The sequence below is a fragment of the Ambystoma mexicanum genome, unplaced genomic scaffold (genome assembly GCF_040938575.1).
Source record: "Ambystoma mexicanum isolate Mex_15411 unplaced genomic scaffold, UKY_AmexF1_1 Mex_scaf20, whole genome shotgun sequence".
NCBI lineage: Eukaryota > Metazoa > Chordata > Amphibia > Caudata > Ambystomatidae > Ambystoma > Ambystoma mexicanum.
Window position 1 is genome coordinate 2141631 of NW_027182434.1, and position 26153 is coordinate 2167783.

At 51.6% G+C, this 26153-nt stretch overlaps 29 non-coding genes across 29 annotated transcripts; 11 read left to right on the plus strand and 18 right to left on the minus strand.

Moving 5' to 3' along the window:
* The first annotated feature begins 611 nt into the window (after window positions 1-611).
* TRNAL-AAG (transfer RNA leucine (anticodon AAG)) lies at window positions 612-693 on the plus strand. The gene has a single exon. It is a non-coding gene; the product is annotated as a tRNA-Leu (tRNA).
* A 774-nt stretch (window positions 694-1467) lies between these two features.
* TRNAD-GUC (transfer RNA aspartic acid (anticodon GUC)) lies at window positions 1468-1539 on the minus strand. Its single transcript has one exon. It is a non-coding gene; the product is annotated as a tRNA-Asp (tRNA).
* Window positions 1540-2429: 890 nt separating this feature from the next.
* Window positions 2430-2511, minus strand: TRNAL-AAG (transfer RNA leucine (anticodon AAG)). The gene has a single exon. It is a non-coding gene; the product is annotated as a tRNA-Leu (tRNA).
* Window positions 2512-3052: 541 nt separating this feature from the next.
* On the plus strand, window positions 3053-3124 carry TRNAD-GUC (transfer RNA aspartic acid (anticodon GUC)). The gene has a single exon. It is a non-coding gene; the product is annotated as a tRNA-Asp (tRNA).
* Window positions 3125-3898: 774 nt separating this feature from the next.
* On the minus strand, window positions 3899-3980 carry TRNAL-AAG (transfer RNA leucine (anticodon AAG)). The gene has a single exon. It is a non-coding gene; the product is annotated as a tRNA-Leu (tRNA).
* Window positions 3981-5358: 1378 nt separating this feature from the next.
* TRNAL-AAG (transfer RNA leucine (anticodon AAG)) lies at window positions 5359-5440 on the minus strand. The gene has a single exon. It is a non-coding gene; the product is annotated as a tRNA-Leu (tRNA).
* Window positions 5441-5981: 541 nt separating this feature from the next.
* TRNAD-GUC (transfer RNA aspartic acid (anticodon GUC)) lies at window positions 5982-6053 on the plus strand. Its single transcript has one exon. It is a non-coding gene; the product is annotated as a tRNA-Asp (tRNA).
* Window positions 6054-6827: 774 nt separating this feature from the next.
* On the minus strand, window positions 6828-6909 carry TRNAL-AAG (transfer RNA leucine (anticodon AAG)). Its single transcript has one exon. It is a non-coding gene; the product is annotated as a tRNA-Leu (tRNA).
* A 541-nt stretch (window positions 6910-7450) lies between these two features.
* TRNAD-GUC (transfer RNA aspartic acid (anticodon GUC)) lies at window positions 7451-7522 on the plus strand. Its single transcript has one exon. It is a non-coding gene; the product is annotated as a tRNA-Asp (tRNA).
* Window positions 7523-8296: 774 nt separating this feature from the next.
* Window positions 8297-8378, minus strand: TRNAL-AAG (transfer RNA leucine (anticodon AAG)). Its single transcript has one exon. It is a non-coding gene; the product is annotated as a tRNA-Leu (tRNA).
* A 541-nt stretch (window positions 8379-8919) lies between these two features.
* Window positions 8920-8991, plus strand: TRNAD-GUC (transfer RNA aspartic acid (anticodon GUC)). Its single transcript has one exon. It is a non-coding gene; the product is annotated as a tRNA-Asp (tRNA).
* A 774-nt stretch (window positions 8992-9765) lies between these two features.
* On the minus strand, window positions 9766-9847 carry TRNAL-AAG (transfer RNA leucine (anticodon AAG)). Its single transcript has one exon. It is a non-coding gene; the product is annotated as a tRNA-Leu (tRNA).
* Window positions 9848-11214: 1367 nt separating this feature from the next.
* Window positions 11215-11296, minus strand: TRNAL-AAG (transfer RNA leucine (anticodon AAG)). Its single transcript has one exon. It is a non-coding gene; the product is annotated as a tRNA-Leu (tRNA).
* Window positions 11297-12663: 1367 nt separating this feature from the next.
* On the minus strand, window positions 12664-12745 carry TRNAL-AAG (transfer RNA leucine (anticodon AAG)). Its single transcript has one exon. It is a non-coding gene; the product is annotated as a tRNA-Leu (tRNA).
* A 541-nt stretch (window positions 12746-13286) lies between these two features.
* On the plus strand, window positions 13287-13358 carry TRNAD-GUC (transfer RNA aspartic acid (anticodon GUC)). The gene has a single exon. It is a non-coding gene; the product is annotated as a tRNA-Asp (tRNA).
* A 774-nt stretch (window positions 13359-14132) lies between these two features.
* TRNAL-AAG (transfer RNA leucine (anticodon AAG)) lies at window positions 14133-14214 on the minus strand. Its single transcript has one exon. It is a non-coding gene; the product is annotated as a tRNA-Leu (tRNA).
* A 541-nt stretch (window positions 14215-14755) lies between these two features.
* On the plus strand, window positions 14756-14827 carry TRNAD-GUC (transfer RNA aspartic acid (anticodon GUC)). The gene has a single exon. It is a non-coding gene; the product is annotated as a tRNA-Asp (tRNA).
* A 774-nt stretch (window positions 14828-15601) lies between these two features.
* TRNAL-AAG (transfer RNA leucine (anticodon AAG)) lies at window positions 15602-15683 on the minus strand. Its single transcript has one exon. It is a non-coding gene; the product is annotated as a tRNA-Leu (tRNA).
* Window positions 15684-16224: 541 nt separating this feature from the next.
* On the plus strand, window positions 16225-16296 carry TRNAD-GUC (transfer RNA aspartic acid (anticodon GUC)). The gene has a single exon. It is a non-coding gene; the product is annotated as a tRNA-Asp (tRNA).
* A 774-nt stretch (window positions 16297-17070) lies between these two features.
* On the minus strand, window positions 17071-17152 carry TRNAL-AAG (transfer RNA leucine (anticodon AAG)). Its single transcript has one exon. It is a non-coding gene; the product is annotated as a tRNA-Leu (tRNA).
* A 541-nt stretch (window positions 17153-17693) lies between these two features.
* TRNAD-GUC (transfer RNA aspartic acid (anticodon GUC)) lies at window positions 17694-17765 on the plus strand. Its single transcript has one exon. It is a non-coding gene; the product is annotated as a tRNA-Asp (tRNA).
* A 774-nt stretch (window positions 17766-18539) lies between these two features.
* Window positions 18540-18621, minus strand: TRNAL-AAG (transfer RNA leucine (anticodon AAG)). Its single transcript has one exon. It is a non-coding gene; the product is annotated as a tRNA-Leu (tRNA).
* A 1367-nt stretch (window positions 18622-19988) lies between these two features.
* TRNAL-AAG (transfer RNA leucine (anticodon AAG)) lies at window positions 19989-20070 on the minus strand. The gene has a single exon. It is a non-coding gene; the product is annotated as a tRNA-Leu (tRNA).
* A 541-nt stretch (window positions 20071-20611) lies between these two features.
* Window positions 20612-20683, plus strand: TRNAD-GUC (transfer RNA aspartic acid (anticodon GUC)). Its single transcript has one exon. It is a non-coding gene; the product is annotated as a tRNA-Asp (tRNA).
* A 774-nt stretch (window positions 20684-21457) lies between these two features.
* On the minus strand, window positions 21458-21539 carry TRNAL-AAG (transfer RNA leucine (anticodon AAG)). Its single transcript has one exon. It is a non-coding gene; the product is annotated as a tRNA-Leu (tRNA).
* A 541-nt stretch (window positions 21540-22080) lies between these two features.
* TRNAD-GUC (transfer RNA aspartic acid (anticodon GUC)) lies at window positions 22081-22152 on the plus strand. The gene has a single exon. It is a non-coding gene; the product is annotated as a tRNA-Asp (tRNA).
* Window positions 22153-22926: 774 nt separating this feature from the next.
* On the minus strand, window positions 22927-23008 carry TRNAL-AAG (transfer RNA leucine (anticodon AAG)). Its single transcript has one exon. It is a non-coding gene; the product is annotated as a tRNA-Leu (tRNA).
* A 1367-nt stretch (window positions 23009-24375) lies between these two features.
* TRNAL-AAG (transfer RNA leucine (anticodon AAG)) lies at window positions 24376-24457 on the minus strand. The gene has a single exon. It is a non-coding gene; the product is annotated as a tRNA-Leu (tRNA).
* A 1378-nt stretch (window positions 24458-25835) lies between these two features.
* Window positions 25836-25917, minus strand: TRNAL-AAG (transfer RNA leucine (anticodon AAG)). The gene has a single exon. It is a non-coding gene; the product is annotated as a tRNA-Leu (tRNA).
* Between the last annotated feature and the right edge of the window lie 236 nt (window positions 25918-26153).

The window sequence follows — 26153 nt, forward strand, 5'->3', positions numbered from 1 at the left end:
TCCCCGTCGGGGAATTGAACCCCGGTCTGCCGCGTGACAGGCGGGGATACTGACCACTATACTAACGAGGAGACGTGAGGGCATGAAATGAACAGCTGCTGATGTCTGCACAGCATCCAGCAACCACCTAGATGGCCTAGGGGGTCTCATTTTCCCCCGTCAAACGGCTTGCCCGATCTAAGGCTAATTTCTTTCTTTTTATCGGCACCAGGCTTAAAACTCAGTTTAAGGCGATAGTTCCGGGCTATGTTTGACTCCAGAGTTGAATCTGTCATCCCGCATTTCCTCAGCAAATCAAGCTACCCATCTCAAGTCTCATGAGCTGAGGACGGCAAAGTCCCTGTGGGCTTAGGACAGTCAAAGAAACCCCTGGGCTGCATGCTAAGCCCCTTTTCGGCTTCACTTTCCGAATCCTGCCCTAGCTTGCGATTAGTTTTTTTCTCACTTCTTGCCCCCATCTCCCACCTTGCCTCATGGTCTCCCCTCCTCTGCGCACCTGACAGTTTGCCTGCCCTTCCACTGCCTGTCTCCAGACTTTCCAAGGAGAAAAGGCAAAGCACTAAAGCGGGCCGGGCAACGGGTCAAGTTCCGCTTTCGGCGACTAGCAGGGAGGTAGCGTGGCCGAGCGGTCTAAGGCGCTGGATTAAGGCTCCAGTCTCTTCGGAGGCGTGGGTTCAAATCCCACCGCTGCCACTTTTCCTGGCCTTGCATTTTAAAGAAGAACGTAACGTTGACCTCTTCCTTCATTAGTGCCACCTCTGTCGCAATGAGCAAGCGGATGGTATGCCACACCCTGCAGGAAAAAGGTTTCGCTTCTGACGTCTTGCTTTTCTGGACATCCAGTCTCAAGTTTCCCATCTGGAACGGCGCTCCCTGCTGCTTTGTGAAGGCTTGCTGCAAGAGCCTTCGAAACCCAGGAGCTCTTGCGTTGAGCTGTGACGCGTCCTGGGAAGACCTCCCGTTGCAGCGGAATGAGCCCCACTTCCAGGGCGTGCTGGTAGCAAATTTCCCACAGCCCACAGGGAGCAAACGATCCCAGGTGTGATGTATCACCAGGAGAGGCTGAGATGAGAGTAAGGGTTCACGCGTGTGCCCGGACCGAGGTTAATGATGGGATTAGAGCTAGGGTTAGATGCAGGGAAAGAGTGAGAGTTATAATTAGGGATAAAGCTAACAGGTGATCATTACTCGTCATGTAACATGATACAAAGGGTCAGAAGAGGAACTGATTCAGGGTTACAATTTGGACTTCGCAGACAACAGGAGCACTAAATGGTGCTGAGGGGGACTCAATAAAGTGGACCGGCCGCCTAATGTAAGCAATTGTGCACAAATATTGTACGATGACTAGCGTTGCCGGTGCTTTTTTCTTAAAGAGTCAGTTCTTGGCACCCATTCCCTACTTGACTCAGCCTAATCTTCAAGAATATTTGTCAAGAACTAAAAAAAATCCAGAAAAGGTTTAACCTCCCCGTCGGGGAATTGAACCCCGGTCTCCCGCGTGACAGGCGGGGATACTGACCACTATACTAACGAGGAGACGTGAGGGCATGAAATGAACAGCTGCTGATGTCTGCACAGCATCCAGCGACCACCTAGATGGCCTAGGGGGTCTCATTTTCCCCCGTCAAACGGCTTGCCCGATCTAAGGCTAATTTCTTTCTTTTTATCGGCACCAGGCTTAAAACTCAGTTTAAGGCGATAGTTCCGGGCTATGTTTGACTCCAGAGTTGAATCTGTCATCCCGCATTTCCTCAGCAAATCAAGCTACCCATCTCAAGTCTCATGAGCTGAGGACGGCAAAGTCCCTGTGGGCTTAGGACAGTCAAAGAAACCCCTGGGCTGCATGCTAAGCCCCTTTTCGGCTTCACTTTCCGAATCCTGCCCTAGCTTGCGATTCCTCTTCTGACCCTTTGTATCATGTTACATGACGAGTAATGATCACCTGTTAGCTTTATCCCTAATTATAACTCTCACTCTTTCCCTGCATCTAACCCTAGCTCTAATCCCATCATTAACCTCGGTCCGGGCACACGCGTGAACCCCTACTCTCATCTCAGCCTCTCCTGGTGATACATCACACCTGGGATCGTTTGCTCCCTGTGGGCTGTGGGAAATTTGCTACCAGCACGCCCTGGAAGTGGGGCTCATTCCGCTGCAACGGGAGGTCTTCCCAGGACGCGTCACAGCTCAACGCAAGAGCTCCTGGGTTTCGAAGGCTCTTGCAGCAAGCCTTCACAAAGCAGCAGGGAGCGCCGTTCCAGATGGGAAACTTGAGACTGGATGTCCAGAAAAGCAAGACGTCAGAAGCGAAACCTTTTTCCTGCAGGGTGTGGCATACCATCCGCTTGCTCATTGCGACAGAGGTGGCACTAATGAAGGAAGAGGTCAACGTTACGTTCTTCTTTAAAATGCAAGGCCAGGAAAAGTGGCAGCGGTGGGATTTGAACCCACGCCTCCGAAGAGACTGGAGCCTTAATCCAGCGCCTTAGACCGCTCGGCCACGCTACCTCCCGGCTAGTCGCCGAAAGCGGAACTTGACCCGTTGCCCGGCCCGCTTTAGTGCTTTGCCTTTTCTCCTTGGAAAGTCTGGAGACAGGCAGTGGAAGGGCAGGCAAACTGTCAGGTGCGCAGAGGAGGGGAGACCATGAGGCAAGGTGGGAGATGGGGGCAAGAAGTGAGAAAAAAACTAATCGCAAGCTAGGGCAGGATTCGGAAAGTGAAGCCGAAAAGGGGCTTAGCATGCAGCCCAGGGGTTTCTTTGACTGTCCTAAGCCCACAGGGACTTTGCCGTCCTCAGCTCATGAGACTTGAGATGGGTAGCTTGATTTGCTGAGGAAATGCGGGATGACAGATTCAACTCTGGAGTCAAACATAGCCCGGAACTATCGCCTTAAACTGAGTTTTAAGCCTGGTGCCGATAAAAAGAAAGAAATTAGCCTTAGATCGGGCAAGCCGTTTGACGGGGGAAAATGAGACCCCCCTAGGCCAGCTAGGTGGTCGCTGGATGCTGTGCAGACATCAGCAGCTGTTCATTTCATGCCCTCACGTCTCCTCGTTAGTATAGTGGTCAGTATCCCCGCCTGTCACGCGGGAGACCGGGGTTCAATTCCCCGACGGGGAGGTTAAACCGTTTCTGGATTTTTTTTAGTTCTTGACAAATATTCTTGAAGATTAGGCTGAGTCAAGTAGGGAATGGGTGCCAAGAACTGACTCTTTAAGAAAAAAGCACCGGCAACGCTAGTCATCGTACAATATTTGTGCACAATTGCTTACATTAGGCGGCCGGTCCACTTTATTGAGTCCCCCTCAGCACCATTTAGTGCTCCTGTTGTCTGCGAAGTCCAAATTGTAACCCTGAATCAGTTCCTCTTCTGACCCTTTGTATCATGTTACATGACGAGTAATGATCACCTGTTAGCTTTATCCCTAATTATAACTCTCACTCTTTCCCTGCATCTAACCCTAGCTCTAATCCCATCATTAACCTCGGTCCGGGCACACGCGTGAACCCCTACTCTCATCTCAGCCTCTCCTGGTGATACATCACACCTGGGATCGTTTGCTCCCTGTGGGCTGTGGGAAATTTGCTACCAGCACGCCCTGGAAGTGGGGCTCATTCCGCTGCAACGGGAGGTCTTCCCAGGACGCGTCACAGCTCAACGCAAGAGCTCCTGGGTTTCGAAGGCTCTTGCAGCAAGCCTTCACAAAGCAGCAGGGAGCGCCGTTCCAGATGGGAAACTTGAGACTGGATGTCCAGAAAAGCAAGACGTCAGAAGCGAAACCTTTTTCCTGCAGGGTGTGGCATACCATCCGCTTGCTCATTGCGACAGAGGTGGCACTAATGAAGGAAGAGGTCAACGTTACGTTCTTCTTTAAAATGCAAGGCCAGGAAAAGTGGCAGCGGTGGGATTTGAACCCACGCCTCCGAAGAGACTGGAGCCTTAATCCAGCGCCTTAGACCGCTCGGCCACGCTACCTCCCTGCTAGTCGCCGAAAGCGGAACTTGACCCGTTGCCCGGCCCGCTTTAGTGCTTTGCCTTTTCTCCTTGGAAAGTCTGGAGACAGGCAGTGGAAGGGCAGGCAAACTGTCAGGTGCGCAGAGGAGGGGAGACCATGAGGCAAGGTGGGAGATGGGGGCAAGAAGTGAGAAAAAAACTAATCGCAAGCTAGGGCAGGATTCGGAAAGTGAAGCCGAAAAGGGGCTTAGCATGCAGCCCAGGGGTTTCTTTGACTGTCCTAAGCCCACAGGGACTTTGCCGTCCTCAGCTCATGAGACTTGAGATGGGTAGCTTGATTTGCTGAGGAAATGCGGGATGACAGATTCAACTCTGGAGTCAAACATAGCCCGGAACTATCGCCTTAAACTGAGTTTTAAGCCTGGTGCCGATAAAAAGAAAGAAATTAGCCTTAGATCGGGCAAGCCGTTTGACGGGGGAAAATGAGACCCCCCTAGGCCAGCTAGGTGGTCGCTGGATGCTGTGCAGACATCAGCAGCTGTTCATTTCATGCCCTCACGTCTCCTCGTTAGTATAGTGGTCAGTATCCCCGCCTGTCACGCGGGAGACCGTCCCCGACGGGGAGGTTAAACCGTTTCTGGATTTTTTTTAGTTCTTGACAAATATTCTTGAAGATTAGGCTGAGTCAAGTAGGGAATGGGTGCCAAGAACTGACTCTTTAAGAAAAAAGCACCGGCAACGCTAGTCATCGTACAATATTTGTGCACAATTGCTTACATTAGGCGGCCGGTCCACTTTATTGAGTCCCCCTCAGCACCATTTAGTGCTCCTGTTGTCTGCGAAGTCCAAATTGTAACCCTGAATCAGTTCCTCTTCTGACCCTTTGTATCATGTTACATGACGAGTAATGATCACCTGTTAGCTTTATCCCTAATTATAACTCTCACTCTTTCCCTGCATCTAACCCTAGCTCTAATCCCATCATTAACCTCGGTCCGGGCACACGCGTGAACCCCTACTCTCATCTCAGCCTCTCCTGGTGATACATCACACCTGGGATCGTTTGCTCCCTGTGGGCTGTGGGAAATTTGCTACCAGCACGCCCTGGAAGTGGGGCTCATTCCGCTGCAACGGGAGGTCTTCCCAGGACGCGTCACAGCTCAACGCAAGAGCTCCTGGGTTTCGAAGGCTCTTGCAGCAAGCCTTCACAAAGCAGCAGGGAGCGCCGTTCCAGATGGGAAACTTGAGACTGGATGTCCAGAAAAGCAAGACGTCAGAAGCGAAACCTTTTTCCTGCAGGGTGTGGCATACCATCCGCTTGCTCATTGCGACAGAGGTGGCACTAATGAAGGAAGAGGTCAACGTTACGTTCTTCTTTAAAATGCAAGGCCAGGAAAAGTGGCAGCGGTGGGATTTGAACCCACGCCTCCGAAGAGACTGGAGCCTTAATCCAGCGCCTTAGACCGCTCGGCCACGCTACCTCCCTGCTAGTCGCCGAAAGCGGAACTTGACCCGTTGCCCGGCCCGCTTTAGTGCTTTGCCTTTTCTCCTTGGAAAGTCTGGAGACAGGCAGTGGAAGGGCAGGCAAACTGTCAGGTGCGCAGAGGAGGGGAGACCATGAGGCAAGGTGGGAGATGGGGGCAAGAAGTGAGAAAAAAACTAATCGCAAGCTAGGGCAGGATTCGGAAAGTGAAGCCGAAAAGGGGCTTAGCATGCAGCCCAGGGGTTTCTTTGACTGTCCTAAGCCCACAGGGACTTTGCCGTCCTCAGCTCATGAGACTTGAGATGGGTAGCTTGATTTGCTGAGGAAATGCGGGATGACAGATTCAACTCTGGAGTCAAACATAGCCCGGAACTATCGCCTTAAACTGAGTTTTAAGCCTGGTGCCGATAAAAAGAAAGAAATTAGCCTTAGATCGGGCAAGCCGTTTGACGGGGGAAAATGAGACCCCCCTAGGCCAGCTAGGTGGTCGCTGGATGCTGTGCAGACATCAGCAGCTGTTCATTTCATGCCCTCACGTCTCCTCGTTAGTATAGTGGTCAGTATCCCCGCCTGTCACGCGGGAGACCGGGGTTCAATTCCCCGACGGGGAGGTTAAACCGTTTCTGGATTTTTTTTAGTTCTTGACAAATATTCTTGAAGATTAGGCTGAGTCAAGTAGGGAATGGGTGCCAAGAACTGACTCTTTAAGAAAAAAGCACCGGCAACGCTAGTCATCGTACAATATTTGTGCACAATTTCTTACATTAGGCGGCCGGTCCACTTTATTGAGTCCCCCTCAGCACCATTTAGTGCTCCTGTTGTCTGCGAAGTCCAAATTGTAACCCTGAATCAGTTCCTCTTCTGACCCTTTGTATCATGTTACATGACGAGTAATGATCACCTGTTAGCTTTATCCCTAATTATAACTCTCACTCTTTCCCTGCATCTAACCCTAGCTCTAATCCCATCATTAACCTCGGTCCGGGCACACGCGTGAACCCCTACTCTCATCTCAGCCTCTCCTGGTGATACATCACACCTGGGATCGTTTGCTCCCTGTGGGCTGTGGGAAATTTGCTACCAGCACGCCCTGGAAGTGGGGCTCATTCCGCTGCAACGGGAGGTCTTCCCAGGACGCGTCACAGCTCAACGCAAGAGCTCCTGGGTTTCGAAGGCTCTTGCAGCAAGCCTTCACAAAGCAGCAGGGAGCGCCGTTCCAGATGGGAAACTTGAGACTGGATGTCCAGAAAAGCAAGACGTCAGAAGCGAAACCTTTTTCCTGCAGGGTGTGGCATACCATCCGCTTGCTCATTGCGACAGAGGTGGCACTAATGAAGGAAGAGGTCAACGTTACGTTCTTCTTTAAAATGCAAGGCCAGGAAAAGTGGCAGCGGTGGGATTTGAACCCACGCCTCCGAAGAGACTGGAGCCTTAATCCAGCGCCTTAGACCGCTCGGCCACGCTACCTCCCTGCTAGTCGCCGAAAGCGGAACTTGACCCGTTGCCCGGCCCGCTTTAGTGCTTTGCCTTTTCTCCTTGGAAAGTCTGGAGACAGGCAGTGGAAGGGCAGGCAAACTGTCAGGTGCGCAGAGGAGGGGAGACCATGAGGCAAGGTGGGAGATGGGGGCAAGAAGTGAGAAAAAAACTAATCGCAAGCTAGGGCAGGATTCGGAAAGTGAAGCCGAAAAGGGGCTTAGCATGCAGCCCAGGGGTTTCTTTGACTGTCCTAAGCCCACAGGGACTTTGCCGTCCTCAGCTCATGAGACTTGAGATGGGTAGCTTGATTTGCTGAGGAAATGCGGGATGACAGATTCAACTCTGGAGTCAAACATAGCCCGGAACAATCGCCTTAAACTGAGTTTTAAGCCTGGTGCCGATAAAAAGAAAGAAATTAGCCTTAGATCGGGCAAGCCGTTTGACGGGGGAAAATGAGACCCCCCTAGGCCAGCTAGGTGGTCGCTGGATGCTGTGCAGACATCAGCAGCTGTTCATTTCATGCCCTCTCGTCTCCTCGTTAGTATAGTGGTCAGTATCCCCGCCTGTCACGCGGGAGACCGGGGTTCAATTCCCCGACGGGGAGGTTAAACCGTTTCTGGATTTTTTTTAGTTCTTGACAAATATTCTTGAAGATTAGGCTGAGTCAAGTAGGGAATGGGTGCCAAGAACTGACTCTTTAAGAAAAAAGCACCGGCAACGCTAGTCATCGTACAATATTTGTGCACAATTGCTTACATTAGGCGGCCGGTCCACTTTATTGAGTCCCCCTCAGCACCATTTAGTGCTCCTGTTGTCTGCGAAGTCCAAATTGTAACCCTGAATCAGTTCCTCTTCTGACCCTTTGTATCATGTTACATGACGAGTAATGATCACCTGTTAGCTTTATCCCTAATTATAACTCTCACTCTTTCCCTGCATCTAACCCTAGCTCTAATCCCATCATTAACCTCGGTCCGGGCACACGCGTGAACCCCTACTCTCATCTCAGCCTCTCCTGGTGATACATCACACCTGGGATCGTTTGCTCCCTGTGGGCTGTGGGAAATTTGCTACCAGCACGCCCTGGAAGTGGGGCTCATTCCGCTGCAACGGGAGGTCTTCCCAGGACGCGTCACAGCTCAACGCAAGAGCTCCTGGGTTTCGAAGGCTCTTGCAGCAAGCCTTCACAAAGCAGCAGGGAGCGCCGTTCCAGATGGGAAACTTGAGACTGGATGTCCAGAAAAGCAAGACGTCAGAAGCGAAACCTTTTTCCTGCAGGGTGTGGCATACCATCCGCTTGCTCATTGCGACAGAGGTGGCACTAATGAAGGAAGAGGTCAACGTTACGTTCTTCTTTAAAATGCAAGGCCAGGAAAAGTGGCAGCGGTGGGATTTGAACCCACGCCTCCGAAGAGACTGGAGCCTTAATCCAGCGCCTTAGACCGCTCGGCCACGCTACCTCCCTGCTAGTCGCCGAAAGCGGAACTTGACCCGTTGCCCGGCCCGCTTTAGTGCTTTGCCTTTTCTCCTTGGAAAGTCTGGAGACAGGCAGTGGAAGGGCAGGCAAACTGTCAGGTGCGCAGAGGAGGGGAGACCATGAGGCAAGGTGGGAGATGGGGGCAAGAAGTGAGAAAAAAACTAATCGCAAGCTAGGGCAGGATTCGGAAAGTGAAGCCGAAAAGGGGCTTAGCATGCAGCCCAGGGGTTTCTTTGACTGTCCTAAGCCCACAGGGACTTTGCCGTCCTCAGCTCATGAGACTTGAGATGGGTAGCTTGATTTGCTGAGGAAATGCGGGATGACAGATTCAACTCTGGAGTCAAACATAGCCCGGAACTATCGCCTTAAACTGAGTTTTAAGCCTGGTGCCGATAAAAAGAAAGAAATTAGCCTTAGATCGGGCAAGCCGTTTGACGGGGGAAAATGAGACCCCCCTAGGCCAGCTAGGTGGTCGCTGGATGCTGTGCAGACATCAGCAGCTGTTCATTTCATGCCCTCTCGTCTCCTCGTTAGTATAGTGGTCAGTATCCCCGCCTGTCACGCGGGAGACCGGGGTTCAATTCCCCGACGGGGAGGTTAAACCGTTTCTGGATTTTTTTTAGTTCTTGACAAATATTCTTGAAGATTAGGCTGAGTCAAGTAGGGAATGGGTGCCAAGAACTGACTCTTTAAGAAAAAAGCACCGGCAACGCTAGTCATCGTACAATATTTGTGCACAATTGCTTACATTAGGCGGCCGGTCCACTTTATTGAGTCCCCCTCAGCACCATTTAGTGCTCCTGTTGTCTGCGAAGTCCAAATTGTAACCCTGAATCAGTTCCTCTTCTGACCCTTTGTATCATGTTACATGACGAGTAATGATCACCTGTTAGCTTTATCCCTAATTATAACTCTCACTCTTTCCCTGCATCTAACCCTAGCTCTAATCCCATCATTAACCTCGGTCCGGGCACACGCGTGAACCCCTACTCTCATCTCAGCCTCTCCTGGTGATACATCACACCTGGGATCGTTTGCTCCCTGTGGGCTGTGGGAAATTTGCTACCAGCACGCCCTGGAAGTGGGGCTCATTCCGCTGCAACGGGAGGTCTTCCCAGGACGCGTCACAGCTCAACGCAAGAGCTCCTGGGTTTCGAAGGCTCTTGCAGCAAGCCTTCACAAAGCAGCAGGGAGCGCCGTTCCAGATGGGAAACTTGAGACTGGATGTCCAGAAAAGCAAGACGTCAGAAGCGAAACCTTTTTCCTGCAGGGTGTGGCATACCATCCGCTTGCTCATTGCGACAGAGGTGGCACTAATGAAGGAAGAGGTCAACGTTACGTTCTTCTTTAAAATGCAAGGCCAGGAAAAGTGGCAGCGGTGGGATTTGAACCCACGCCTCCGAAGAGACTGGAGCCTTAGTCCAGCGCCTTAGACCGCTCGGCCACGCTACCTCCCTGCTAGTCGCCGAAAGCGGAACTTGACCCGTTGCCCGGCCCGCTTTAGTGCTTTGCCTTTTCTCCTTGGAAAGTCTGGAGACAGGCAGTGGAAGGGCAGGCAAACTGTCAGGTGCGCAGAGGAGGGGAGACCATGAGGCAAGGTGGGAGATGGGGGCAAGAAGTGAGAAAAAAACTAATCGCAAGCTAGGGCAGGATTCGGAAAGTGAAGCCGAAAAGGGGCTTAGCATGCAGCCCAGGGGTTTCTTTGACTGTCCTAAGCCCACAGGGACTTTGCCGTCCTCAGCTCATGAGACTTGAGATGGGTAGCTTGATTTGCTGAGGAAATGCGGGATGACAGATTCAACTCTGGAGTCAAACATAGCCCGGAACTATCGCCTTAAACTGAGTTTTAAGCCTGGTGCCGATAAAAAGAAAGAAATTAGCCTTAGATCGGGCAAGCCGTTTGACGGGGGAAAATGAGACCCCCCTAGGCCAGCTAGGTGGTCGCTGGATGCTGTGCAGACATCAGCAGCTGTTCATTTCATGCCCTCACGTCTCCTCGTTAGTATAGTGGTCAGGAGACCGGGGTTCAATTCCCCGACGGGGAGGTTAAACCTTTTCTGGATTTTTTTTAGTTCTTGACAAATATTCTTGAAGATTAGGCTGAGTCAAGTAGGGAATGGGTGCCAAGAACTGACTCTTTAAGAAAAAAGCACCGGCAACGCTAGTCATCGTACAATATTTGTGCACAATTGCTTACATTAGGCGGCCGGTCCACTTTATTGAGTCCCCCTCAGCACCATTTAGTGCTCCTGTTGTCTGCGAAGTCCAAATTGTAACCCTGAATCAGTTCCTCTTCTGACCCTTTGTATCATGTTACATGACGAGTAATGATCACCTGTTAGCTTTATCCCTAATTATAACTCTCACTCTTTCCCTGCATCTAACCCTAGCTCTAATCCCATCATTAACCTCGGTCCGGGCACACGCGTGAACCCCTACTCTCATCTCAGCCTCTCCTGGTGATACATCACACCTGGGATCGTTTGCTCCCTGTGGGCTGTGGGAAATTTGCTACCAGCACGCCCTGGAAGTGGGGCTCATTCCGCTGCAACGGGAGGTCTTCCCAGGACGCGTCACAGCTCAACGCAAGAGCTCCTGGGTTTCGAAGGCTCTTGCAGCAAGCCTTCACAAAGCAGCAGGGAGCGCCGTTCCAGATGGGAAACTTGAGACTGGATGTCCAGAAAAGCAAGACGTCAGAAGCGAAACCTTTTTCCTGCAGGGTGTGGCATACCATCCGCTTGCTCATTGCGACAGAGGTGGCACTAATGAAGGAAGAGGTCAACGTTACGTTCTTCTTTAAAATGCAAGGCCAGGAAAAGTGGCAGCGGTGGGATTTGAACCCACGCCTCCGAAGAGACTGGAGCCTTAATCCAGCGCCTTAGACCGCTCGGCCACGCTACCTCCCGGCTAGTCGCCGAAAGCGGAACTTGACCCGTTGCCCGGCCCGCTTTAGTGCTTTGCCTTTTCTCCTTGGAAAGTCTGGAGACAGGCAGTGGAAGGGCAGGCAAACTGTCAGGTGCGCAGAGGAGGGGAGACCATGAGGCAAGGTGGGAGATGGGGGCAAGAAGTGAGAAAAAAACTAATCGCAAGCTAGGGCAGGATTCGGAAAGTGAAGCCGAAAAGGGGCTTAGCATGCAGCCCAGGGGTTTCTTTGACTGTCCTAAGCCCACAGGGACTTTGCCGTCCTCAGCTCATGAGACTTGAGATGGGTAGCTTGATTTGCTGAGGAAATGCGGGATGACAGATTCAACTCTGGAGTCAAACATAGCCCGGAACTATCGCCTTAAACTGAGTTTTAAGCCTGGTGCCGATAAAAAGAAAGAAATTAGCCTTAGATCGGGCAAGCCGTTTGACGGGGGAAAATGAGACCCCCCTAGGCCAGCTAGGTGGTCGCTGGATGCTGTGCAGACATCAGCAGCTGTTCATTTCATGCCCTCACGTCTCCTCGTTAGTATAGTGGTCAGGAGACCGGGGTTCAATTCCCCGACGGGGAGGTTAAACCTTTTCTGGATTTTTTTTAGTTCTTGACAAATATTCTTGAAGATTAGGCTGAGTCAAGTAGGGAATGGGTGCCAAGAACTGACTCTTTAAGAAAAAAGCACCGGCAACGCTAGTCATCGTACAATATTTGTGCACAATTGCTTACATTAGGCGGCCGGTCCACTTTATTGAGTCCCCCTCAGCACCATTTAGTGCTCCTGTTGTCTGCGAAGTCCAAATTGTAACCCTGAATCAGTTCCTCTTCTGACCCTTTGTATCATGTTACATGACGAGTAATGATCACCTGTTAGCTTTATCCCTAATTATAACTCTCACTCTTTCCCTGCATCTAACCCTAGCTCTAATCCCATCATTAACCTCGGTCCGGGCACACGCGTGAACCCCTACTCTCATCTCAGCCTCTCCTGGTGATACATCACACCTGGGATCGTTTGCTCCCTGTGGGCTGTGGGAAATTTGCTACCAGCACGCCCTGGAAGTGGGGCTCATTCCGCTGCAACGGGAGGTCTTCCCAGGACGCGTCACAGCTCAACGCAAGAGCTCCTGGGTTTCGAAGGCTCTTGCAGCAAGCCTTCACAAAGCAGCAGGGAGCGCCGTTCCAGATGGGAAACTTGAGACTGGATGTCCAGAAAAGCAAGACGTCAGAAGCGAAACCTTTTTCCTGCAGGGTGTGGCATACCATCCGCTTGCTCATTGCGACAGAGGTGGCACTAATGAAGGAAGAGGTCAACGTTACGTTCTTCTTTAAAATGCAAGGCCAGGAAAAGTGGCAGCGGTGGGATTTGAACCCACGCCTCCGAAGAGACTGGAGCCTTAATCCAGCGCCTTAGACCGCTCGGCCACGCTACCTCCCGGCTAGTCGCCGAAAGCGGAACTTGACCCGTTGCCCGGCCCGCTTTAGTGCTTTGCCTTTTCTCCTTGGAAAGTCTGGAGACAGGCAGTGGAAGGGCAGGCAAACTGTCAGGTGCGCAGAGGAGGGGAGACCATGAGGCAAGGTGGGAGATGGGGGCAAGAAGTGAGAAAAAAACTAATCGCAAGCTAGGGCAGGATTCGGAAAGTGAAGCCGAAAAGGGGCTTAGCATGCAGCCCAGGGGTTTCTTTGACTGTCCTAAGCCCACAGGGACTTTGCCGTCCTCAGCTCATGAGACTTGAGATGGGTAGCTTGATTTGCTGAGGAAATGCGGGATGACAGATTCAACTCTGGAGTCAAACATAGCCCGGAACTATCGCCTTAAACTGAGTTTTAAGCCTGGTGCCGATAAAAAGAAAGAAATTAGCCTTAGATCGGGCAAGCCGTTTGACGGGGGAAAATGAGACCCCCCTAGGCCAGCTAGGTGGTCGCTGGATGCTGTGCAGACATCAGCAGCTGTTCATTTCATGCCCTCACGTCTCCTCGTTAGTATAGTGGTCAGTATCCCCGCCTGTCACGCGGGAGACCGGGGTTCAATTCCCCGACGGGGAGGTTAAACCGTTTCTGGATTTTTTTTAGTTCTTGACAAATATTCTTGAAGATTAGGCTGAGTCAAGTAGGGAATGGGTGCCAAGAACTGACTCTTTAAGAAAAAAGCACCGGCAACGCTAGTCATCGTACAATATTTGTGCACAATTGCTTACATTAGGCGGCCGGTCCACTTTATTGAGTCCCCCTCAGCACCATTTAGTGCTCCTGTTGTCTGCGAAGTCCAAATTGTAACCCTGAATCAGTTCCTCTTCTGACCCTTTGTATCATGTTACATGACGAGTAATGATCACCTGTTAGCTTTATCCCTAATTATAACTCTCACTCTTTCCCTGCATCTAACCCTAGCTCTAATCCCATCATTAACCTCGGTCCGGGCACACGCGTGAACCCCTACTCTCATCTCAGCCTCTCCTGGTGATACATCACACCTGGGATCGTTTGCTCCCTGTGGGCTGTGGGAAATTTGCTACCAGCACGCCCTGGAAGTGGGGCTCATTCCGCTGCAACGGGAGGTCTTCCCAGGACGCGTCACAGCTCAACGCAAGAGCTCCTGGGTTTCGAAGGCTCTTGCAGCAAGCCTTCACAAAGCAGCAGGGAGCGCCGTTCCAGATGGGAAACTTGAGACTGGATGTCCAGAAAAGCAAGACGTCAGAAGCGAAACCTTTTTCCTGCAGGGTGTGGCATACCATCCGCTTGCTCATTGCGACAGAGGTGGCACTAATGAAGGAAGAGGTCAACGTTACGTTCTTCTTTAAAATGCAAGGCCAGGAAAAGTGGCAGCGGTGGGATTTGAACCCACGCCTCCGAAGAGACTGGAGCCTTAATCCAGCGCCTTAGACCGCTCGGCCACGCTACCTCCCTGCTAGTCGTCGAAAGCGGAACTTGACCCGTTGCCCGGCCCGCTTTAGTGCTTTGCCTTTTCTCCTTGGAAAGTCTGGAGACAGGCAGTGGAAGGGCAGGCAAACTGTCAGGTGCGCAGAGGAGGGGAGACCATGAGGCAAGGTGGGAGATGGGGGCAAGAAGTGAGAAAAAAACTAATTGCAAGCTAGGGCAGGATTCGGAAAGTGAAGCCGAAAAGGGGCTTAGCATGCAGCCCAGGGGTTTCTTTGACTGTCCTAAGCCCACAGGGACTTTGCCGTCCTCAGCTCATGAGACTTGAGATGGGTAGCTTGATTTGCTGAGGAAATGCGGGATGACAGATTCAACTCTGGAGTCAAACATAGCCCGGAACTATCGCCTTAAACTGAGTTTTAAGCCTGGTGCCGATAAAAAGAAAGAAATTAGCCTTAGATCGGGCAAGCCGTTTGACGGGGGAAAATGAGACCCCCCTAGGCCAGCTAGGTGGTCGCTGGATGCTGTGCAGACATCAGCAGCTGTTCATTTCATGCCCTCACGTCTCCTCGTTAGTATAGTGGTCAGTATCCCCGCCTGTCACGCGGGAGACCGGGGTTCAATTCCCCGACGGGGAGGTTAAACCGTTTCTGGATTTTTTTTAGTTCTTGACAAATATTCTTGAAGATTAGGCTGAGTCAAGTAGGGAATGGGTGCCAAGAACTGACTCTTTAAGAAAAAAGCACCGGCAACGCTAGTCATCGTACAATATTTGTGCACAATTGCTTACATTAGGCGGCCGGTCCACTTTATTGAGTCCCCCTCAGCACCATTTAGTGCTCCTGTTGTCTGCGAAGTCCAAATTGTAACCCTGAATCAGTTCCTCTTCTGACCCTTTGTATCATGTTACATGACGAGTAATGATCACCTGTTAGCTTTATCCCTAATTATAACTCTCACTCTTTCCCTGCATCTAACCCTAGCTCTAATCCCATCATTAACCTCGGTCCGGGCACACGCGTGAACCCCTACTCTCATCTCAGCCTCTCCTGGTGATACATCACACCTGGGATCGTTTGCTCCCTGTGGGCTGTGGGAAATTTGCTACCAGCACGCCCTGGAAGTGGGGCTCATTCCGCTGCAACGGGAGGTCTTCCCAGGACGCGTCACAGCTCAACGCAAGAGCTCCTGGGTTTCGAAGGCTCTTGCAGCAAGCCTTCACAAAGCAGCAGGGAGCGCCGTTCCAGATGGGAAACTTGAGACTGGATGTCCAGAAAAGCAAGACGTCAGAAGCGAAACCTTTTTCCTGCAGGGTGTGGCATACCATCCGCTTGCTCATTGCGACAGAGGTGGCACTAATGAAGGAAGAGGTCAACGTTACGTTCTTCTTTAAAATGCAAGGCCAGGAAAAGTGGCAGCGGTGGGATTTGAACCCACGCCTCCGAAGAGACTGGAGCCTTAATCCAGCGCCTTAGACCGCTCGGCCACGCTACCTCCCTGCTAGTCGCCGAAAGCGGAACTTGACCCGTTGCCCGGCCCGCTTTAGTGCTTTGCCTTTTCTCCTTGGAAAGTCTGGAGACAGGCAGTGGAAGGGCAGGCAAACTGTCAGGTGCGCAGAGGAGGGGAGACCATGAGGCAAGGTGGGAGATGGGGGCAAGAAGTGAGAAAAAAACTAATCGCAAGCTAGGGCAGGATTCGGAAAGTGAAGCCGAAAAGGGGCTTAGCATGCAGCCCAGGGGTTTCTTTGACTGTCCTAAGCCCACAGGGACTTTGCCGTCCTCAGCTCATGAGACTTGAGATGGGTAGCTTGATTTGCTGAGGAAATGCGGGATGACAGATTCAACTCTGGAGTCAAACATAGCCCGGAACTATCGCCTTAAACTGAGTTTTAAGCCTGGTGCCGATAAAAAGAAAGAAATTAGCCTTAGATCGGGCAAGCCGTTTGACGGGGGAAAATGAGACCCCCCTAGGCCAGCTAGGTGGTCGCTGGATGCTGTGCAGACATCAGCAGCTGTTCATTTCATGCCCTCACGTCTCCTCGTTAGTATAGTGGTCAGTATCCCCGCCTGTCACGCGGGAGACCGGGGTTCAATTCCCCGACGGGGAGGTTAAACCGTTTCTGGATTTTTTTTAGTTCTTGACAAATATTCTTGAAGATTAGGCTGAGTCAAGTAGGGAATGGGTGCCAAGAACTGACTCTTTAAGAAAAAAGCACCGGCAACGCTAGTCATCGTACAATATTTGTGCACAATTTCTTACATTAGGCGGCCGGTCCACTTTATTGAGTCCCCCTCAGCACCATTTAGTGCTCCTGTTGTCTGCGAAGTCCAAATTGTAACCCTGAATCAGTTCCTCTTCTGACCCTTTGTATCATGTTACATGACGAGTAATGATCACCTGTTAGCTTTATCCCTAATTATAACTCTCACTCTTTCCCTGCATCTAACCCTAGCTCTAATCCCATCATTAACCTCGGTCCGGGCACACGCGTGAACCCCTACTCTCATCTCAGCCTCTCCTGGTGATACATCACACCTGGGATCGTTTGCTCCCTGTGGGCTGTGGGAAATTTGCTACCAGCACGCCCTGGAAGTGGGGCTCATTCCGCTGCAACGGGAGGTCTTCCCAGGACGCGTCACAGCTCAACGCAAGAGCTCCTGGGTTTCGAAGGCTCTTGCAGCAAGCCTTCACAAAGCAGCAGGGAGCGCCGTTCCAGATGGGAAACTTGAGACTGGATGTCCAGAAAAGCAAGACGTCAGAAGCGAAACCTTTTTCCTGCAGGGTGTGGCATACCATCCGCTTGCTCATTGCGACAGAGGTGGCACTAATGAAGGAAGAGGTCAACGTTACGTTCTTCTTTAAAATGCAAGGCCAGGAAAAGTGGCAGCGGTGGGATTTGAACCCACGCCTCCGAAGAGACTGGAGCCTTAATCCAGCGCCTTAGACCGCTCGGCCACGCTACCTCCCTGCTAGTCGCCGAAAGCGGAACTTGACCCGTTGCCCGGCCCGCTTTAGTGCTTTGCCTTTTCTCCTTGGAAAGTCTGGAGACAGGCAGTGGAAGGGCAGGCAAACTGTCAGGTGCGCAGAGGAGGGGAGACCATGAGGCAAGGTGGGAGATGGGGGCAAGAAGTGAGAAAAAAACTAATCGCAAGCTAGGGCAGGATTCGGAAAGTGAAGCCGAAAAGGGGCTTAGCATGCAGCCCAGGGGTTTCTTTGACTGTCCTAAGCCCACAGGGACTTTGCCGTCCTCAGCTCATGAGACTTGAGATGGGTAGCTTGATTTGCTGAGGAAATGCGGGATGACAGATTCAACTCTGGAGTCAAACATAGCCCGGAACTATCGCCTTAAACTGAGTTTTAAGCCTGGTGCCGATAAAAAGAAAGAAATTAGCCTTAGATCGGGCAAGCCGTTTGACGGGGGAAAATGAGACCCCCCTAGGCCAGCTAGGTGGTCGCTGGATGCTGTGCAGACATCAGCAGCTGTTCATTTCATGCCCTCTCGTCTCCTCGTTAGTATAGTGGTCAGTATCCCCGCCTGTCACGCGGGAGACCGGGGTTCAATTCCCCGACGGGGAGGTTAAACCGTTTCTGGATTTTTTTTAGTTCTTGACAAATATTCTTGAAGATTAGGCTGAGTCAAGTAGGGAATGGGTGCCAAGAACTGACTCTTTAAGAAAAAAGCACCGGCAACGCTAGTCATCGTACAATATTTGTGCACAATTGCTTACATTAGGCGGCCGGTCCACTTTATTGAGTCCCCCTCAGCACCATTTAGTGCTCCTGTTGTCTGCGAAGTCCAAATTGTAACCCTGAATCAGTTCCTCTTCTGACCCTTTGTATCATGTTACATGACGAGTAATGATCACCTGTTAGCTTTATCCCTAATTATAACTCTCACTCTTTCCCTGCATCTAACCCTAGCTCTAATCCCATCATTAACCTCGGTCCGGGCACACGCGTGAACCCCTACTCTCATCTCAGCCTCTCCTGGTGATACATCACACCTGGGATCGTTTGCTCCCTGTGGGCTGTGGGAAATTTGCTACCAGCACGCCCTGGAAGTGGGGCTCATTCCGCTGCAACGGGAGGTCTTCCCAGGACGCGTCACAGCTCAACGCAAGAGCTCCTGGGTTTCGAAGGCTCTTGCAGCAAGCCTTCACAAAGCAGCAGGGAGCGCCGTTCCAGATGGGAAACTTGAGACTGGATGTCCAGAAAAGCAAGACGTCAGAAGCGAAACCTTTTTCCTGCAGGGTGTGGCATACCATCCGCTTGCTCATTGCGACAGAGGTGGCACTAATGAAGGAAGAGGTCAACGTTACGTTCTTCTTTAAAATGCAAGGCCAGGAAAAGTGGCAGCGGTGGGATTTGAACCCACGCCTCCGAAGAGACTGGAGCCTTAATCCAGCGCCTTAGACCGCTCGGCCACGCTACCTCCCTGCTAGTCGCCGAAAGCGGAACTTGACCCGTTGCCCGGCCCGCTTTAGTGCTTTGCCTTTTCTCCTTGGAAAGTCTGGAGACAGGCAGTGGAAGGGCAGGCAAACTGTCAGGTGCGCAGAGGAGGGGAGACCATGAGGCAAGGTGGGAGATGGGGGCAAGAAGTGAGAAAAAAACTAATCGCAAGCTAGGGCAGGATTCGGAAAGTGAAGCCGAAAAGGGGCTTAGCATGCAGCCCAGGGGTTTCTTTGACTGTCCTAAGCCCACAGGGACTTTGCCGTCCTCAGCTCATGAGACTTGAGATGGGTAGCTTGATTTGCTGAGGAAATGCGGGATGACAGATTCAACTCTGGAGTCAAACATAGCCCGGAACTATCGCCTTAAACTGAGTTTTAAGCCTGGTGCCGATAAAAAGAAAGAAATTAGCCTTAGATCGGGCAAGCCGTTTGACGGGGGAAAATGAGACCCCCCTAGGCCAGCTAGGTGGTCGCTGGATGCTGTGCAGACATCAGCAGCTGTTCATTTCATGCCCTCACGTCTCCTCGTTAGTATAGTGGTCAGGAGACCGGGGTTCAATTCCCCGACGGGGAGGTTAAACCTTTTCTGGATTTTTTTTAGTTCTTGACAAATATTCTTGAAGATTAGGCTGAGTCAAGTAGGGAATGGGTGCCAAGAACTGACTCTTTAAGAAAAAAGCACCGGCAACGCTAGTCATCGTACAATATTTGTGCACAATTGCTTACATTAGGCGGCCGGTCCACTTTATTGAGTCCCCCTCAGCACCATTTAGTGCTCCTGTTGTCTGCGAAGTCCAAATTGTAACCCTGAATCAGTTCCTCTTCTGACCCTTTGTATCATGTTACATGACGAGTAATGATCACCTGTTAGCTTTATCCCTAATTATAACTCTCACTCTTTCCCTGCATCTAACCCTAGCTCTAATCCCATCATTAACCTCGGTCCGGGCACACGCGTGAACCCCTACTCTCATCTCAGCCTCTCCTGGTGATACATCACACCTGGGATCGTTTGCTCCCTGTGGGCTGTGGGAAATTTGCTACCAGCACGCCCTGGAAGTGGGGCTCATTCCGCTGCAACGGGAGGTCTTCCCAGGACGCGTCACAGCTCAACGCAAGAGCTCCTGGGTTTCGAAGGCTCTTGCAGCAAGCCTTCACAAAGCAGCAGGGAGCGCCGTTCCAGATGGGAAACTTGAGACTGGATGTCCAGAAAAGCAAGACGTCAGAAGCGAAACCTTTTTCCTGCAGGGTGTGGCATACCATCCGCTTGCTCATTGCGACAGAGGTGGCACTAATGAAGGAAGAGGTCAACGTTACGTTCTTCTTTAAAATGCAAGGCCAGGAAAAGTGGCAGCGGTGGGATTTGAACCCACGCCTCCGAAGAGACTGGAGCCTTAATCCAGCGCCTTAGACCGCTCGGCCACGCTACCTCCCGGCTAGTCGCCGAAAGCGGAACTTGACCCGTTGCCCGGCCCGCTTTAGTGCTTTGCCTTTTCTCCTTGGAAAGTCTGGAGACAGGCAGTGGAAGGGCAGGCAAACTGTCAGGTGCGCAGAGGAGGGGAGACCATGAGGCAAGGTGGGAGATGGGGGCAAGAAGTGAGAAAAAAACTAATCGCAAGCTAGGGCAGGATTCGGAAAGTGAAGCCGAAAAGGGGCTTAGCATGCAGCCCAGGGGTTTCTTTGACTGTCCTAAGCCCACAGGGACTTTGCCGTCCTCAGCTCATGAGACTTGAGATGGGTAGCTTGATTTGCTGAGGAAATGCGGGATGACAGATTCAACTCTGGAGTCAAACATAGCCCGGAACTATCGCCTTAAACTGAGTTTTAAGCCTGGTGCCGATAAAAAGAAAGAAATTAGCCTTAGATCGGGCAAGCCGTTTGACGGGGGAAAATGAGACCCCCCTAGGCCAGCTAGGTGGTCGCTGGATGCTGTGCAGACATCAGCAGCTGTTCATTTCATGCCCTCACGTCTCCTCGTTAGTATAGTGGTCAGTATCCCCGCCTGTCACGCGGGAGACCGGGGTTCAATTCCCCGACGGGGAGGTTAAACCGTTTCTGGATTTTTTTTAGTTCTTGACAAATATTCTTGAAGATTAGGCTGAGTCAAGTAGGGAATGGGTGCCAAGAACTGACTCTTTAAGAAAAAAGCACCGGCAACGCTAGTCATCGTACAATATTTGTGCACAATTGCTTACATTAGGCGGCCGGTCCACTTTATTGAGTCCCCCTCAGCACCATTTAGTGCTCCTGTTGTCTGCGAAGTCCAAATTGTAACCCTGAATCAGTTCCTCTTCTGACCCTTTGTATCATGTTACATGACGAGTAATGATCACCTGTTAGCTTTATCCCTAATTATAACTCTCACTCTTTCCCTGCATCTAACCCTAGCTCTAATCCCATCATTAACCTCGGTCCGGGCACACGCGTGAACCCCTACTCTCATCTCAGCCTCTCCTGGTGATACATCACACCTGGGATCGTTTGCTCCCTGTGGGCTGTGGGAAATTTGCTACCAGCACGCCCTGGAAGTGGGGCTCATTCCGCTGCAACGGGAGGTCTTCCCAGGACGCGTCACAGCTCAACGCAAGAGCTCCTGGGTTTCGAAGGCTCTTGCAGCAAGCCTTCACAAAGCAGCAGGGAGCGCCGTTCCAGATGGGAAACTTGAGACTGGATGTCCAGAAAAGCAAGACGTCAGAAGCGAAACCTTTTTCCTGCAGGGTGTGGCATACCATCCGCTTGCTCATTGCGACAGAGGTGGCACTAATGAAGGAAGAGGTCAACGTTACGTTCTTCTTTAAAATGCAAGGCCAGGAAAAGTGGCAGCGGTGGGATTTGAACCCACGCCTCCGAAGAGACTGGAGCCTTAATCCAGCGCCTTAGACCGCTCGGCCACGCTACCTCCCGGCTAGTCGCCGAAAGCGGAACTTGACCCGTTGCCCGGCCCGCTTTAGTGCTTTGCCTTTTCTCCTTGGAAAGTCTGGAGACAGGCAGTGGAAGGGCAGGCAAACTGTCAGGTGCGCAGAGGAGGGGAGACCATGAGGCAAGGTGGGAGATGGGGGCAAGAAGTGAGAAAAAAACTAATCGCAAGCTAGGGCAGGATTCGGAAAGTGAAGCCGAAAAGGGGCTTAGCATGCAGCCCAGGGGTTTCTTTGACTGTCCTAAGCCCACAGGGACTTTGCCGTCCTCAGCTCATGAGACTTGAGATGGGTAGCTTGATTTGCTGAGGAAATGCGGGATGACAGATTCAACTCTGGAGTCAAACATAGCCCGGAACTATCGCCTTAAACTGAGTTTTAAGCCTGGTGCCGATAAAAAGAAAGAAATTAGCCTTAGATCGGGCAAGCCGTTTGACGGGGGAAAATGAGACCCCCCTAGGCCAGCTAGGTGGTCGCTGGATGCTGTGCAGACATCAGCAGCTGTTCATTTCATGCCCTCACGTCTCCTCGTTAGTATAGTGGTCAGTATCCCCGCCTGTCACGCGGGAGACCGGGGTTCAATTCCCCGACGGGGAGGTTAAACCGTTTCTGGATTTTTTTTAGTTCTTGACAAATATTCTTGAAGATTAGGCTGAGTCAAGTAGGGAATGGGTGCCAAGAACTGACTCTTTAAGAAAAAAGCACCGGCAACGCTAGTCATCGTACAATATTTGTGCACAATTGCTTACATTAGGCGGCCGGTCCACTTTATTGAGTCCCCCTCAGCACCATTTAGTGCTCCTGTTGTCTGCGAAGTCCAAATTGTAACCCTGAATCAGTTCCTCTTCTGACCCTTTGTATCATGTTACATGACGAGTAATGATCACCTGTTAGCTTTATCCCTAATTATAACTCTCACTCTTTCCCTGCATCTAACCCTAGCTCTAATCCCATCATTAACCTCGGTCCGGGCACACGCGTGAACCCCTACTCTCATCTCAGCCTCTCCTGGTGATACATCACACCTGGGATCGTTTGCTCCCTGTGGGCTGTGGGAAATTTGCTACCAGCACGCCCTGGAAGTGGGGCTCATTCCGCTGCAACGGGAGGTCTTCCCAGGACGCGTCACAGCTCAACGCAAGAGCTCCTGGGTTTCGAAGGCTCTTGCAGCAAGCCTTCACAAAGCAGCAGGGAGCGCCGTTCCAGATGGGAAACTTGAGACTGGATGTCCAGAAAAGCAAGACGTCAGAAGCGAAACCTTTTTCCTGCAGGGTGTGGCATACCATCCGCTTGCTCATTGCGACAGAGGTGGCACTAATGAAGGAAGAGGTCAACGTTACGTTCTTCTTTAAAATGCAAGGCCAGGAAAAGTGGCAGCGGTGGGATTTGAACCCACGCCTCCGAAGAGACTGGAGCCTTAATCCAGCGCCTTAGACCGCTCGGCCACGCTACCTCCCTGCTAGTCGCCGAAAGCGGAACTTGACCCGTTGCCCGGCCCGCTTTAGTGCTTTGCCTTTTCTCCTTGGAAAGTCTGGAGACAGGCAGTGGAAGGGCAGGCAAACTGTCAGGTGCGCAGAGGAGGGGAGACCATGAGGCAAGGTGGGAGATGGGGGCAAGAAGTGAGAAAAAAACTAATCGCAAGCTAGGGCAGGATTCGGAAAGTGAAGCCGAAAAGGGGCTTAGCATGCAGCCCAGGGGTTTCTTTGACTGTCCTAAGCCCACAGGGACTTTGCCGTCCTCAGCTCATGAGACTTGAGATGGGTAGCTTGATTTGCTGAGGAAATGCGGGATGACAGATTCAACTCTGGAGTCAAACATAGCCCGGAACTATCGCCTTAAACTGAGTTTTAAGCCTGGTGCCGATAAAAAGAAAGAAATTAGCCTTAGATCGGGCAAGCCGTTTGACGGGGGAAAATGAGACCCCCCTAGGCCAGCTAGGTGGTCGCTGGATGCTGTGCAGACATCAGCAGCTGTTCATTTCATGCCCTCACGTCTCCTCGTTAGTATAGTGGTCAGTATCCCCGCCTGTCACGCGGGAGACCGGAGGTTAAACCGTTTCTGGATTTTTTTTAGTTCTTGACAAATATTCTTGAAGATTAGGCTGAGTCAAGTAGGGAATGGGTGCCAAGAACTGACTCTTTAAGAAAAAAGCACCGGCAACGCTAGTCATCGTACAATATTTGTGCACAATTGCTTACATTAGGCGGCCGGTCCACTTTATTGAGTCCCCCTCAGCACCATTTAGTGCTCCTGTTGTCTGCGAAGTCCAAATTGTAACCCTGAATCAGTTCCTCTTCTGACCCTTTGTATCATGTTACATGACGAGTAATGATCACCTGTTAGCTTTATCCCTAATTATAACTCTCACTCTTTCCCTGCATCTAACCCTAGCTCTAATCCCATCATTAACCTCGGTCCGGGCACACGCGTGAACCCCTACTCTCATCTCAGCCTCTCCTGGTGATACATCACACCTGGGATCGTTTGCTCCCTGTGGGCTGTGGGAAATTTGCTACCAGCACGCCCTGGAAGTGGGGCTCATTCCGCTGCAACGGGAGGTCTTCCCAGGACGCGTCACAGCTCAACGCAAGAGCTCCTGGGTTTCGAAGGCTCTTGCAGCAAGCCTTCACAAAGCAGCAGGGAGCGCCGTTCCAGATGGGAAACTTGAGACTGGATGTCCAGAAAAGCAAGACGTCAGAAGCGAAACCTTTTTCCTGCAGGGTGTGGCATACCATCCGCTTGCTCATTGCGACAGAGGTGGCACTAATGAAGGAAGAGGTCAACGTTACGTTCTTCTTTAAAATGCAAGGCCAGGAAAAGTGGCAGCGGTGGGATTTGAACCCACGCCTCCGAAGAGACTGGAGCCTTAATCCAGCGCCTTAGACCGCTCGGCCACGCTACCTCCCTGCTAGTCGCCGAAAGCGGAACTTGACCCGTTGCCCGGCCCGCTTTAGTGCTTTGCCTTTTCTCCTTGGAAAGTCTGGAGACAGGCAGTGGAAGGGCAGGCAAACTGTCAGGTGCGCAGAGGAGGGGAGACCATGAGGCAAGGTGGGAGATGGGGGCAAGAAGTGAGAAAAAAACTAATCGCAAGCTAGGGCAGGATTCGGAAAGTGAAGCCGAAAAGGGGCTTAGCATGCAGCCCAGGGGTTTCTTTGACTGTCCTAAGCCCACAGGGACTTTGCCGTCCTCAGCTCATGAGACTTGAGATGGGTAGCTTGATTTGCTGAGGAAATGCGGGATGACAGATTCAACTCTGGAGTCAAACATAGCCCGGAACTATCGCCTTAAACTGAGTTTTAAGCCTGGTGCCGATAAAAAGAAAGAAATTAGCCTTAGATCGGGCAAGCCGTTTGACGGGGGAAAATGAGACCCCCCTAGGCCAGCTAGGTGGTCGCTGGATGCTGTGCAGACATCAGCAGCTGTTCATTTCATGCCCTCACGTCTCCTCGTTAGTATAGTGGTCAGTATCCCCGCCTGTCACGCGGGAGACCATCCCCGACGGGGAGGTTAAACCGTTTCTGGATTTTTTTTAGTTCTTGACAAATATTCTTGAAGATTAGGCTGAGTCAAGTAGGGAATGGGTGCCAAGAACTGACTCTTTAAGAAAAAAGCACCGGCAACGCTAGTCATCGTACAATATTTGTGCACAATTGCTTACATTAGGCGGCCGGTCCACTTTATTGAGTCCCCCTCAGCACCATTTAGTGCTCCTGTTGTCTGCGAAGTCCAAATTGTAACCCTGAATCAGTTCCTCTTCTGACCCTTTGTATCATGTTACATGACGAGTAATGATCACCTGTTAGCTTTATCCCTAATTATAACTCTCACTCTTTCCCTGCATCTAACCCTAGCTCTAATCCCATCATTAACCTCGGTCCGGGCACACGCGTGAACCCCTACTCTCATCTCAGCCTCTCCTGGTGATACATCACACCTGGGATCGTTTGCTCCCTGTGGGCTGTGGGAAATTTGCTACCAGCACGCCCTGGAAGTGGGGCTCATTCCGCTGCAACGGGAGGTCTTCCCAGGACGCGTCACAGCTCAACGCAAGAGCTCCTGGGTTTCGAAGGCTCTTGCAGCAAGCCTTCACAAAGCAGCAGGGAGCGCCGTTCCAGATGGGAAACTTGAGACTGGATGTCCAGAAAAGCAAGACGTCAGAAGCGAAACCTTTTTCCTGCAGGGTGTGGCATACCATCCGCTTGCTCATTGCGACAGAGGTGGCACTAATGAAGGAAGAGGTCAACGTTACGTTCTTCTTTAAAATGCAAGGCCAGGAAAAGTGGCAGCGGTGGGATTTGAACCCACGCCTCCGAAGAGACTGGAGCCTTAATCCAGCGCCTTAGACCGCTCGGCCACGCTACCTCCCTGCTAGTTGCCGAAAGCGGAACTTGACCCGTTGCCCGGCCCGCTTTAGTGCTTTGCCTTTTCTCCTTGGAAAGTCTGGAGACAGGCAGTGGAAGGGCAGGCAAACTGTCAGGTGCGCAGAGGAGGGGAGACCATGAGGCAAGGTGGGAGATGGGGGCAAGAAGTGAGAAAAAAACTAATCGCAAGCTAGGGCAGGATTCGGAAAGTGAAGCCGAAAAGGGGCTTAGCATGCA